Source organism: Aphelocoma coerulescens, chromosome 2, assembly GCF_041296385.1.
Source record: "Aphelocoma coerulescens isolate FSJ_1873_10779 chromosome 2, UR_Acoe_1.0, whole genome shotgun sequence".
Classification (NCBI taxonomy): Eukaryota; Metazoa; Chordata; class Aves; order Passeriformes; family Corvidae; genus Aphelocoma; species Aphelocoma coerulescens.
In genome coordinates, this window is record NC_091015.1 from 100644168 (window position 1) to 100657445 (window position 13278).

General features: G+C 38.3%; 1 protein-coding gene across 1 annotated transcript in view; it reads right to left on the bottom strand.

Moving 5' to 3' along the window:
- MOCOS (molybdenum cofactor sulfurase) overlaps positions 1–13278 on the bottom strand; it is a 209820-nt gene that overhangs the window by 54298 nt on the left and 142244 nt on the right. The gene's annotated exons all lie outside the window — the stretch shown is intronic.

A 13278-nucleotide genomic window follows, 5' to 3' on the forward strand; every position in this document is an offset into this window, starting at 1 on the left:
TGTTTCACATTTTATTTTTACCTTTTTTTATTAATCTTTGTAACTATGAATCTCACTTCTGTGCATATTACTTTTATATTGAGTATCTGGAAAGTTCCACCTTGAATTGAAATTTTGTAATCTTGTTGACTTCTGTGCCTTTATTCATAAAAAGACCGTGCCATTTATGAATGTATATAAAGGAAAAAAAAAAAAAAAATCTATTTCTCCTGACATGCAGAAGAACTGTAGCAGCATCTGTTATTTCACTTTTTTTTGAGTTTCTCTATCATGTGCTATGTCCTTTAGGTAAGTTGGGAGAGCATACATTAAAAGCATAGAAACAGATTAGATGTAAGGTGGAAGTACATTTTTTGGTGCTGAAGAATAATGATGAGGAAGAAGATATTTAATGAGATACTAACATGCATAGCACTTGCAAGGAAGCATGCCAGAAGCTAATCAGTGCAATTTCTAGATGTTAGCCACAGAAAACTTGGCAAGCATCTCTAGAACATTTTGGTCTGAAAGATATATTTCCAGAGTCTCTGAGAATAAAAGATTGCCTAGTCAGAAATGTCCTAGTCATTGTTGGGTAGAAGTCTTGAAATAGCAAAAAAGAAGACCAAAACCACACAGAGAAAAAGTTATTTCTGAGCATTTGCCAGAAAGTAGCTGTCTTAAGAGAAGTGACTGCCTTGTCAGCTTCTGAGATGTGTCTAATCTCCTGATTCAGAGCTTTTCCAAATTGTCAGGAATCTTTTAATAGAAGATTAAACTACTGTCCTTGCGCCTGGTTGAAGAAATCTCTTATTCAGAAATTTCAGTCACTCATTCACAGCAATCATCCTGCTATCATTTCTATATTGTTTTCAGCTATTCTCCTTTAAAGTTTCTTAATCACATTTCCTTGTTCATTAGCAAGAAGCTGATGAGCCTTTTAATTATTTATTCTGACAAATCCAAATGCAATAGCCTGCAGTTGCTTTCCTGCCCCGTGATTGGAGAAAGGAAGCTGTGTTGCCAGGGTCCCATATTTTTAAGTAGCAGAATAGGTGGTAATTAGGTCTGATGTCACAGAAAACTTTATGGAAAAGCTGCCAACAATCTGAAGTTTGTTCTGACAGAAAAAGGGATATATTCAGAAAATAGCTGCAATTTATTTTTATTTTGTTCAACAAAATTATCTATACTGCGTATTGCATAAATCCAGTGCTTACCTCATCTCCCTTCTAGCGACAAGAATGTGAGCAAGAGAAAATAAAAACCAGAACAAATCTCTGTTTGAGAATAAAATTAGTAACACATCATAAGCCTTTTGGAAGACTTACAATGTGGAAATTCATTGATACTTCACCTCAAGAAGGTGCTAGGAAGGACTCAAGTGCCTTGACTCCTCAGTTTAGGGATTTTATTCCTTACTGCTGCATTATTTCATTAAGGTGAAGTGCATCTAGTTGCTCCTAAAAATTATTTTAAAATGCATTCCATAATGTCTAAACTACATCAGATGAAGTCTATCTAATACCATCCACTGTATTTATGAGTGTAATGTGTGTAGGAACACATTCAGCATAAAGAATGCCCACAGTCCACAGTCTGCACTCATTAGTGACTTCTTGCTATAGCAGAATTGTAAGGACTTCTCTGTTTAAAGGGAAACTTCTGCATTTCTGTGGATTAATATGCCCCTTACTACTTTGTCTCCATGTGCATTTTTTGACATTACATTAAGCCAAACACAATCATTTAATTCTTCCCAGTAGCACCAGATTTTTCACATAAATTGTTGCTGCAAAGAATGCTATATACTTCTGCAGTGCTAAAGTTTTTGAGCAGAACAGATTGACAAAGCAAGCTTGTACTTTTGTGCACAAACCTCCTTGCCAAAGTAATCTAGCAAACCTGTGGAGATGCTGTTACCCCTCATATCACTGATGTATGTTTGCACACAACAGCATTCTGGTAGGTCAGCTCCTATCAGATCTGCCATCCCATCTTTTACCTCAGTTTGGGTATTGTTATGGAAACTAACAGTGTTCCAGTATGGAAAATTCAGAGTGCCACTGCACTGGATAGCCCACAGATAAATTTGTAATATCAGCTCTTCCATAGGAATTGCATATGGGTCTACGCCTCTCCACAGAGACTGTTTGAGAATGTGGGACAGTTAAGTCATCTGGCAGAGAAGGAGAAGTTATGTCACGCTTACGAGACGGTACAAACTATGTGCATTCAAACTAGTCACAATTGTCGTCATGGTATAGTAAATCCACTGCTTGTCTTGCCTGGTGATAACATCTTGTATCTCCATTACCTCTGTCTTGTTAGCTGCTTGTTCCATGCAAAATAGAGTACGATTTTCTTTTTTCCAGTGGAATTTTATCTAATCAGAGACGTCTGAGATATACAGATGTCCAATAAGTATTCAGTGAAGAATGATTCTCAGTTAGCATGGACCTGATTTTGCATTACATAATGGCAAACACGTAATGGCATATCATCTCCTCTCCGAAAGAACCAGGATTTCAGCAGCCCAAATGTTCAAATGTTAGCTCTTCCTGAAAGAGCTGTAGACAAATAGGCATATGTCAACACCTATAAAAGATTTTGAATAAAGAGATTAAGATAAAGCAGAGACTGAAAATGAGCCTCTAGAATGAAAGCTCTGGTGCTTAAGGTTTTCAGGCTGCACTCAGAAACCTCTGTGATCAGCATTCAAATACATATTTTATCTCTCTTATTACAAGAAGCTAAATACCAGAGATAAAGAAGAAGAGAGACATAAAACAAATATACAGTTATTGTTCTAACTCGGTGTGAAAAAGCCACAGAAATTGAGGTTTAAGCGACAAATTCTCTATCACTCCAGTGAAGCCGATCTTCTGTCTATCTTTGGATAAGAGAAAGATCAATGTGATTCACTATTCGTCAGTATCACCTAACAGATAGCAACGAGGCAGAGAAATAATGAGCTGAAATCTCAGCAAACCAATCAGCAGGGAGTGAAACCAAGATGTAGCCACCTTCTACTGAATCCCAAACGAGACAGATCACCACGCAGGACTGGTGAGTCAATGTGCTAATGAAGCCACGGAACCTGGAAATCCTGTCAAACACTTGGAGTCCTTCCTTCATTTCCTCCAAGAAGTGTACATTAGGATTAATTTCTGAGTGGTTTTGGAGTTCATTTATGCATAGAATTGGATGTCTCTGACTGAGGTCTGTCACCTACTTAGTGTTATTCTCCCCACAAAAAAATCTCTTGAGGATGAACTTGGTAATGGTAATTTTTTGCGAATTTGAGTGCTTCAGCTTTAAACCACATTAAACAATGTATTCTAACCACTGCTATTCTTTAGCACTCCTGTTTTAAGCAGAATGCTGCAGACCTGAAAATGAAATATTCTTAAGATTATCCAACTCCCTGCCACTGAAGTGCAACCCTGAAATGTTATAAATACAAGAAAAGAAAAGAAAGAGAAGAAAATATAATCAACTTGCTCAGTCATCCCTTGGTAGAGCTTCTACATCTATCAATAAAAATATTAAATACACCCATTCCTGGTGGGATTTTCCCCCCTAAATTATGAGAATAGCTGCCCTAAGTAAGACCAAATCTAGCTACTGCCTGCTTCCCAGAGTGAGGAGTAACAGATGCCTAGAGGAAAAAATATATGAAAAAAGGTATGTAATTTCTAATCAACTACAATGAAATAAACAAAATATATATATTAAAAAATCCCAAAATATGAAAATGTGCTTACAGGTTGGCTAACAGAAACTAAACATTAATTTTAAAAACAGAACTAATGGCTTAAAAACCCCTCAGGGAACTTGAGCTTTACAATTAGCACATTAACATTTCCTTGGTGTCAACATAAAAAAGCTCTTCTGATGTAAGAGAACTGCAATAGTGGCCATAACTGTTAACAAAATATCATTCATTTAATTCAAAATAAACTGCAGTAAATGGCTTACCAGCCAATTCATAAAAATATCTATCATCCACACTCACAGAAAAGGCATAAGGCATGGACAGATTGCAAACCTCACTTTCACACTGATTCACATGACCAGTCCAATCAACCTGATTTATAAAACATATGTAATAAAAATTGGTTTGGGGAACACAAAGTGGGGTGGACCATGACTGTTTCTGCAGCTGAGGTGACTGTGTTTGAGAGCAAGAAGGGTAAAATCTGTGTCCTCAGTCGTCATTGGTACTTCTAAAAATATAGTGCAAGCTTCTTTCTAAAGTTAAGATGTAACAAAAAGAATTACATAAAAAGAAAATTTTGGTTATGAAACAATGGTGTTTTTTTCCTGAAAAGTACATAATGTTGTTTGAAAGTACATAATCAACTGGCAAGAATCCATCTCACAAGATCAGTGTCCAGAGTGAAACTTCAGATGGACTCCTGCAACCTAATTATGTACTTTCTGTGTGTCGAAAACAGAGAGCTATGTCACACTCTCAACACAACTAAATCCATCCAGAATTCAATGGGTAATAGGGGGACCTTTTACTCTCTCAATACTAATTCTTTGCATAATAGCTTAAATCCTTTTATTCTCCTCCTTCTCCCACACCATCTCAATAGTTTAAGACTGTGGGAAGCAACTGCTTAATCCTCTATTCAGGATGTTATACTGAAACCAAACATGAAACACATATTCGGTGTTTATCTTAATGAACAGAAGGCTCTTTGATGCCCCATCTCCCACTTCTTTAGAGCAGCTAATTCATGCTCTGTTTTCCCACAGTGAGGGGAGTTTCAAAGTCTTTGTTCTAAATAAAATGAGCAGCACATTCTGAAAGAAGCAGCTACTAATTTTCAAACATCATAATGAGGAATACTTTGCTTTTTTAAAAATTTCTTGGGAGTTGCATGAAAGTGGGGAAGTTGTACATGCCAGCTGTCTGACTCACTTTTAGTATAAATATTTTAATTACAGGTACAATTCAACTTCATTTAACTGCTTGTTAGACTAATAGCTATCTAAGAATTCAAATAAGCTTCATGTAAGATACATTTAATTTACTGGTTGCTATTATGAGATTTCTTTTTTGAGCCAGGGGAGGGTATGTATTTCTGTCCATCCTTTTCTTCCCTGTGCCCATGCTATACTCTCAGCAGAAGTAATAATTTCAGGATGACTTTTCAAACCATAAAAAGAGCAACATAAAAGATGACTGAGGAGTCTTTCTTAAAAAGGCAGAATGCTTTTCACATCTCATGGAAGCAGCATTCAAACTGCACCTCCAGAGTGCTAGATGACATGAGCCCACAGAGATTTCTGTGAGAACAACAGAATCATCCCTAAAAGTAAGTATTTATGTCATACTCACATTTTACCTCTAAAGGCTTTATCTCCCAAGGTTTTTCTCAGTCCAGCAGAACAACTTCTGCTTATGATTCTGTCATCTGAAGGACGGAATGCAAGAGAAGCTTGTACTATAAAAGCACATGAATTCTCCTGGCAGCTGTTAGAAACCTGAATGTTACATACAGGCCTGTTTTCTGCTTTATTATGAAATGTCTCTGTCCTCTGTTTAATGGAGCCTGCTATGCACAATTCCTTGAAGTCAGCATGTGGAAGCTTTACTGCTGTGTGTTCCCTGGAATTTTTAACTCTCAACAACTAGTCTGCTAATATACAGAGCATAAAACTCTTTCTTTGTGTTGCAGTTATATAATGAAAACATTTTGAAAACATTTAAAGATGGGGCAGTAAATCTTACATTTTCAAGCCAATAAGACTAATTTGACCCTGATTTTGCATGAACATTTATTTATTTATTTATTTATTTATTTATTTTCTAACTCACTTATTCAAGTCAGCAACAATTTTCTAATCACTGCAACATAGCTGGAGGAGAACCATTGTCATCTTCTGCTAGGCTAAACTGATACCATCATCAAATCTGCAGTTAAGCTGAATTCTTCTGAAAAATAACTTTTCTATAAGACCCAGACTTTTTGCTATTTGACAGTCTCATGATTTCCTAACATCTCCACAGTTTTGTGGATTGTTATTTTTTTCTCTAAGGGGAGGTGCAGACCAATGGATACAATCAACCTTCACCAAAAATAAACTGAATATAAAGAGAAATCCAACTGTGGGGTGTTTGTGGGAGGAAATTTCTCTCTCAGCACCAAGAGAACCCTATAAAATATTCTGAAAACCCTGACAGCTTCCTTCTTTTCCTTCCTAAGCTGACAGGTCCCAATCTAAAGCCTTGCTAGGATAAAAATCAGTTCTGCTTCAAAGCTCACCATGCCTGGACTAGGTGAAGAAGAATGGCTAATGCTGTGCCCAGAACTACACCTCAGTACCCACTGGTTTGACTCTACCTTCCTATAAGCTTTGTATGAGCAAAACATTCAGTGTAACGTTTTTGGAATCTCTCTGTAAGTGAAATACTTTGGTGTCCAAGGCAGCATATTGATTTGCAGTACAGCTTTTTCCTAACTCATAGTTTTGGTTGGACACCTTTCCTCATTTTCTCTGACAATCTGTGAACCAAGGCTTTTCCTGACAGTGTATGAAGTAGTGGGGATGCTCCATGTCTGCTCTTGTGCAGCCTTTGTATCCTGCTCTTTCTAAGGTTCCACAGAACTTTCCCATCATGGCAATACAGAAGAAACCACAAGTTCATTTAATTAAACCAAGAATCACAAAACACTAAAAGAGAAGTTTCCAGAGGACAAATCTTAAAGCATGAGGCTGAATAGTGATGGAACAAGAAAAAAAAACCCTCAATTTTCCCATTCTCTATCTGTAACATTCAGGAATACAGGAAATTAATAAAATATTTCTACCCATTTTTATTAAAAGAACAATATTTTTCTTAGTGAAATTTTGGATTTATTGATATTCATAATTTTCTAATAGCCTGAAAGGATGCTTTGCCATTTGTTTTGCATCATCAGACTAGGTTTCTGCTGGTACTGTTATTATAATAATAATAGCTCCCATGGAAGGAAGGCTGTCATTAATGAAACAGTGGTAATAAAGCAAATAAAATGAATTAGAAAAACTGCCCTGAAATTTCTCTAATTTGATGTCCTAATCATTTGGAAGTATGCAGTCAATATTAAAAAGTGCTCTGAATTCTGGAACCTTATGCTAAATTGAATCACACCAGTGCTTCTCCCAGGCTTTTTAACCAGGCGAATGTTGTTTTAATAATTATCTACACTAACACCATGAGAGAGACCTATAGCTAACATACAATATTTTTGCAGTGAGTTTTATAGATCCTCCCCTGAGGACATAGCATTAAGTCTGCTTTACATCAGTCACTGGACTTGTGAGGACCAAAAGGTGACCCATTGACACACTTTCCCTCCTGTGGTTGTCTTTTCTGAGTGGACATAACAGGCTCAGAGCTCTTGAAGTTCATTGCTGAGTTTGTGAGATGTGTGAACACAAAAAATATTTCACAGACAGTGAAAGGAAAAACTGAGAGCAAAAAGTGGCTACTTTGGCACAATGTTACACACTCTCAACACATAGGTTTCAGCAATGATGTTATAGTTCCAGCCTCACTTCTCAAGAGTTCATGCAATAAAAGCAAGATGCCAGTACTTAAAGTATAGCCATTGCTATGGGATGCTCAGCAATCACTCCTGTAAAACAGCACCAGGTTTTTCATAAGCAGAATGTCCTCCAGTGTTGGCAGGCACAAATTAACTTCTGGCAGATTTTTATTACATTGCTCATTCCTCTGAGTTTCTGAAACCCACCGGACCTAGAAGATTTTGTGGCCTCCAAGTCAAGGGGCTGATGAACAATATGAAATTGTGCTGGATTAAGACTGAATATTTGTAATTTTGTAAGTATGGAATAAGTATTTTACTCAATTGTAAGTTCAACAAGCAGATCTACTAAACAGAAGACTGGAAGAGAAATCTCAGGTAGAAAATGTTAATATTGTAAGTAATTTATTGCCATTTCTTGCTTCCTTTTAAAGAATGTAGGTAGTGTGCTTCAAAAAAAAAAAAAAACACTCTTGGCCTTATATCAGCTTCAATAAGCTGTAACACCATAAATCAGTCAAAATCTGTACTTCAGATTCAGTTCAGAAGAGTTGAAGTATTCAAGACATGAGCAATTCTTATGTGCACCACTCATTGTCTCACACTGTAAATCAAGCTCTACGGTGAACTGAGGAACTGCCTCTCAAGACAGACTTGGGCAAGGTTAAAAGAAAACACTGATGAGAGCAAGGCATCAGTGAAGGATGAGTGCTGCCAACTCAGAGGGAGCCACTGACAGGAAAAAGAAGCAAGGCAGCATGCACTTAGGAAGCCCTGGCCTTTTCCCATGGCAACCCATTACATTATGAGCTCTGCAGAAGGAAGGGAAAAAGAGTAGGGGCTGCTGCAATTCTTTCAAATGGGGGACTTTGAAGTTAAGGTGTAAACAAATGGCTTAAAAAACCTCATTTTCCTCATCATTTCCACTTCAGGTATTTTTTAACAACAGCAAGGCTTTAGAAATGAGGGTCCAGCTCAAGGCACTGTTCACATAATTCCAAATTTAGGTCACAAAGAAAAGGCAAGACAGCAAAGGTTCCCTTCTTATGGCATAGGGATGAAGCCACAACACTCATGTGCTGTGGAGGGGCTCAGATTCACTTATGTCTTCCCTTGAGGGGCTTCACACTCTAGTTTGTCCCCACACATGACAATAAAACAATATATTTTACTTCCCTCGTTTCTTTGGAGCTCTCAGTTTTTGGACTGCTTTTTCTTAGACCCACCAAAGTGGTAATAGTGGCTACTGCTCTTCAGACTGTTCAATGAGATTCATATTTTAAGATGTTAAAGAATACTATCAGGACTAATGAAGGAAAAAATCAGAAATAACAGCTCTTCCTGCATTATTTATTTATTTATTTATTTACTCATCTACCATGCATTTCTTTCTTTCCTTTATGCAGCATATTTTCCAAAGATATCTACAAAGCTTTTATTTATAAATGGAAATATTCAGGGAAGAAGCAATTTACAGAAATGCATAGATAATCCTTATTACTTTCCTTTTCACTCTTGCCCCACCACGTGCAGTCTTGCTTTTGTAAATGGAACGTATGAGCATGAAGAGAGCTTCTTATTTAAATCATCATGAAAAGAAAATCCTCAGAAATGGCTCACAGTGTATATGGCCACTATGCCTAACAGACACTTGAGTGTTACTACTGTTGGCAAAGAAAGTTGGCACATGCTTAGCTCCATGACCTTTGGCTATGCAGAGGTGCTGCACAACACGAGATATGCAAATGCCATACTCAAGCCTTGAATTACAAAACTTGCTGATGAAATACGTGCATCTCTTCCTGGGTTTTTTTGCCTTCTTGAAAGATGCTTAACTAAATGCATGAGATAATTTGAATGGCTGCAATGGCACACAAGATAACGTTGTAGATAACGTTGTCTTGGTTTGGAGTCTCCAGGTGACCAGGCAGGAGTCCTGGTTTGTAGTTGAAAGTACTTAAGCCTATTAAAGATTATTATTTAGTCTATTTCATTTAGTAAGTGCAACAGATATTCTTGTCTGAATTGAACTAACCAGAATGGCTGTCTCAGGCTGCCCAAACTTCTAATATTTGTCTTGACTCGACCTCTCTAATATTTTATTGACTCAACCTTTCTGGTCTCACACATCTGGTGGTCTTACATACCTAGGTGGCGAGCATACAGGAATTACATCACCCTGCTGAGGTACTTTGCAGGAGAGAGAAGACACCTAATTCAAAGCAGCAGCAAACTTGAGACCAATTAGAAGTGGAGTGATTAATCAAACTGTTCAAACATTTGACTGCAAACCCAACAGGAAAACTTGTATAACTAAGAGGTGTGAATTTAAATGCATGGCAATGCCTTTAAAGGCTGCATGTATCAAACATTAGTGTGGCTGCATTTCATGCAGAACTGGTACATTCCCTTACCTCTCTGAAACTCTTCCGCCATCTTGGATATGGCAGGATAGGGGAAAACTATATGCAAACAATCAGCCCTGTTTCCTTTTAGGAGAAAAATACCAGTCCCACAATTTTCCCATCTGCAAACTCTTTTACTAGTACTCGGTGAAATTTTCCCATGAAACTCCTCAACAACTTTTAAGAGGTCAAGAACATCTTCAATGTTTATTATAAATGGTTTGAATTTACTGAGCAGTTTTCAACAGGGAAATTTTACTAAATTGGTGAGACCAAAAGGCAACTGCAAGGACATCAACCTTAGTGTGTTGTTCTATTTTAGGGTGACCAAAAGTAACACCAGGATAAGATGAAGTATTTATCAGATGATATTAGCTTGGGTTGTGATATGGCTTCTCCACCCTTTTCCCTTTCATTATAATACCTGCAACAACTCTCACCAGAGAGTCAATACAAACTATGAACAGAGGTCAGAAAGATGCAGCATGAGCTGGCCTTTCATGACAGTGGCAGGCAGTCAAGTTGAACTCCCCAGGAGAGACAAAGCCGTAGTGACAGCTACACAGCAAGTCCTCCTTCAGCAAACTGCTGAAACTTTAACAGTGAACTGGCCTGGGAGGTTTTTACACTGGTTAGCAATTTTCCTTTTTCTTGTCTTCTCACATGCTTTTACAACCATGCTCTCCAGAGTATGAGCAGGCTTACGTGACATGCCTCTTGCTGTCAAATCTTTGTAATAGTATTGTGTTCTGTTTTTCTTAATTTCTTCCTAGCTATTCTGATATCAAAACTTCCACATAGTGTTGAGAAGTGACAGAAAAGCCTACATTTTGATCTGAGGAGAGACTCTCTAGTGTCCCATGGAGTTCTACTCTCTCACATGCCATCTGAAGATAGACGTTTCAATGGATTAAAACATCCCTTGTACAGCTAGAGAACAAATAACTAGATAATTAAAGAAATGTTGGTTCAAGCACATCTTCCCTTCTGTGTCTTTGAATATGCAAGAAATAAATTGATTAATATCCTGAAGTTATGATGAATCACAGAATTTTCTAGGATCAGTAGAAGCTGTGTTGAAACATTTCACCTGTCTTGGACAGAGAACAGAAAAGGAAAAAGGAAGGTACTATAAATTGAAGGGTCGGAAAAATTATAGTTTTATGGTCCTGCTGATATTTGACTCACCTGTAAGGTCAGAACAATCAATCAATCAAAATAATAAAAAATTTTATTTTTGAGGGCTTGACGATGTGAGTCCTGCCAAATGTACTCATTACAGCTCTTCCCTTTCTTCTTTCTTTATCAGAATGATGCTGTCAAGTTCAGTATGTGATCTAATATAAAAGCCTAGATCCTTCTTTATCAGAGCACATAACAAGAAGTGTTGGTAACAAGACAGCATGTTGATTATTTCTGACTAAAAGCTGAACCTTGAAGGCTCACTTTGTTCAACAGCCAGAGACAGCAACTGCAGTCTTTATTTTCTTCTGCAACTACCAAGCTTTGACTTAACTCATACCACACTTTCTTGTAACATATGATAAGCTCTGTTACAGAGGATTAATTTGTTTCCCACGTCTCATGCAGTTCTTTCTTTTCCTTCATTTCCACAGCTCTTTATGTGCAATATTCACTGAATTGGGTATATGTGTGTGTGATATGTTTGTAATTTTATCTGAAAATATTCTGTAAGACAGAAGTTAAACACATCACTACACTGCTCAGCTATTTTGGCTTTTTGGCTCTGCTGGTATTATTTTCCTGCAGACTTTGTCTTCTCATCTATAGGTAAGGAAGAGATGAAGGAGTGTGTCAGGGGTATCAGGCACTTCAATGTCAGCTGCTTGTAAGCCATGTTAGTCAGTAATATATTCAGAGACTATTAAAGCCAACAGGATCCTCCACAGCTGTAAAGGTCTCCTGCAGTAACCAGCAAGAACATTTTTCCATGTCCTACATGGTGCCGAGATGCAGATCCATCCTTCAAGGTGTTTTGAAATTCTTCCATGCTAACTGAATGCACCCCATTGGACTTCATCTCTTTAGTTTTCGTATTTCGTTTCCAGCAGAGACAGTGAGTATTTGACCCAAAGACAGAGGCTGGATCAGCCTGTTTCACACAGCTGCTTGTTGAGCTGACATTTATTTAAAACTCTTCCCGTCAGAAGAGAATGATCTATTACTGCCACAAAATGGCAAAATGCCAAGAGACAGATTTTGAGAATTTCTGCTTCCATGAACAGGAAGATATTATCAAGACTAATTTATGAAAAAGAGAGCAAAATATATCTTTAAAACCACTTAACACAGCCATAAAAAAATATTGCTTTTAAATGCCTATGATGTTATTCAATTAATGAATTGGTATTGCTACCCTCAATTTAAAAATTACAATTTGTAAGGTTCTGAGACTCTATTTTACACCCTTCTTATCCCCATGCTCCCCCTTTTACTCACCTCCAGCTTTTCTAAATTATTAAAGAAAATTATTAATTTCACCAGAACCTGTTGCCACAGGACACCTGCGCTGGGATTGGAGATGCCCAGAAACCACTGTGAAACTGCAGGGCTCTGCCCTGGTCCTGGGAGGATTGAAGGAGCACAGAGCCCTGGGTTGCCCAGCTCCCAGGAAAGCAGCTCTCTCTCTCAGGAGGCAGCATCTCCCCTGGCTGCCCCTGGCAGAGGATGCCAAACACAACCATGGAGATCCTTTTGGAGACCACCAACTCCCAGCCTGCCAAGGGGCTGCTGAGCCTTCAGAGGAGGCGCTAGGAGAAGGACAGGGCAGGAGGGAGAGCCCCGTGGTGGGATGGGGCCACACTGAGCTGCTTGGATGCTGAGGCCAGGCTTGCCAGCACTGGGGGGCAGCCTGGGCCAAGGCAGCCACTTTCATCCCATGCCTCCCCCTCCTCCTCTTCCCACACGTGGGCCATGGGCAGCAACATGCAGTGCCTCAGGACAGCCACGGCCAGGCCTCGTCCCCCCATGGGGACAGGCTGCCACTGCTCCCAAATACAAAAAGCTTGCAGGTACCTAAGCTGAGATAAAGCACAGTTTTAAATTTCAGAAAGTATTTTTATTATCTCTAAGCAGGTGACAGCCATTGCAGGTATAAGAACTATCTTCCTTTCTTGACTCCAGCCTTCAGACTTTAAATTTTCTAAGCTTTGAAATGAAGATGTTCTTAATACCAGAGAAAGAAGCTTTGCATATGAAACAAATTATTAAACTCACATGAGATGCATCCATTTTGGAGATGAGGGATTGCATGAAAGAGAGACACACTGTGATCTTTTCCTTCTTGTCACTTTCACATTAAAACAAATGCTGTATCATTATTGGGA